A 1,559-nucleotide genomic window follows, 5' to 3' on the forward strand; every position below is an offset into this window, starting at 1 on the left:
TCAAATTTGTTGACAAGAGGTGCGGCTACAAACAAGAGATTCTGATATAGGTATGGTTAATTAGTATTTTGAGTATAGAGGTGAATCTGTTCTACTTAGGTCAAAGCTTGAAGAATTTAAGTCTTTTCTTTTATATCATGTTATTGAAGTCGGTTGTCTTCCCATTCCTCTTTTGCGTGAAATATATAAGCATGTGGATAATAAATATGGACTGTTCAGTATTCAGTGAAATCCCCCCTAATGCTGTTCTATGTTTCTGCTTTCCTCTCCTTTCTCTGTTCCTTTTTGCTTAACAATTGTAATCCTCTTGCTCCAACACTGGAAACTGCAAACTCATTTAAGGCTGGGCCCTGACAGAGGGCAGACCAATATGTGGCTTACAACAGACCATGAACCCAGACACAGCCCTCAATAGCAGTTCAGGACCAGACGACATCATGGTTTGAGTGGAAGCACAGGCCACACAGATCATCCAAGCGCCAGTAGCAGTGTGGCCGCCGGACTCTAACATGGTGCCAAGTGGAGGCCTAGACCTCAGTTATCCCCATAGCCTTCAGTGGTAACAGGAACAACAGACATCAACACAGACCCTGGCTGCAGTCTGGTCATGTAGAACGCTCTTCTAAATACACTGATTACATTACTAATTTCTCATCAAAAGGTTTTATAAAGGTTCTGTTCTCTTGTATACCATTGATAACTGGAGTCATAGCTTGTGCTGGCTATTGTTTTGTTAATTTGATACAAGCTAGAGCCATTTTGGAAAGGGGAATCACAATTAAGAAAATGTCCCCAATTTTCTGAGAAACCACCACACTGATTACCAAAGTGGTTGCACAAGAATGCATTCCCACCAGCAATGGATTAGTGTTCCCCTTACTCCACATCCTCTCCAACATAGGTTATCATTGGTGTTTTCCATTTTAGCCATTCTGATAGTTGTAAGATGGTATCTCCAAGTTGTTTTGATTTTCACTTCCCTGATCTCTAAGGAAGTTGAACATGACCTTAAGTATCTTTTAGCCATTTGCACTTCTTCTGTTGAGAATTCTCTGTTCAGTTCAGTACCCAATTTTTTAATTGGGTTATTTAGAATTTTAATGTCTAGTTTCTTGAGCTCCTTTAGACTGAGCTCTAAAGATCCAGTTGAAGAGAAGAAGGAGGGAGAAGATGAGCAAGGAAATCAGGACCATGAGGGGTTGGTCCACCCATTGAAACAGTGTGCCTGATCTAATGGGAGCTCACCAAAGCCAGCTGGACTGGGACTGAACAAGCATGTGATCAAACAGGACTTTATGAATGTGGCTGTCAATGGGGGCTGGCTGAGAAGCCAATGATAATGGTGCTGGGATTTGTCTCTTTGCCATGTACTGGCTTTTTGAGATCCTAATCTCTTTCAATGCAAACCTTCCTAGGCCTGGATAAATGGGGGAGGTCCTTGGACTTCCCACAGGGCAGAGTTCACTGCTCACTCTTAGGACTGGAGGGGGAGGAAGAAGGGTGAGGGGGAGAGAGGGAAGGGAAATGGGAGGAGGGGAGAAAGTGGAAATTTTGAATGG

Source organism: Microtus ochrogaster, unplaced genomic scaffold (genome assembly GCF_000317375.1).
Source record: "Microtus ochrogaster isolate Prairie Vole_2 unplaced genomic scaffold, MicOch1.0 UNK585, whole genome shotgun sequence".
Taxonomy (NCBI): domain Eukaryota; kingdom Metazoa; phylum Chordata; class Mammalia; order Rodentia; family Cricetidae; genus Microtus; species Microtus ochrogaster.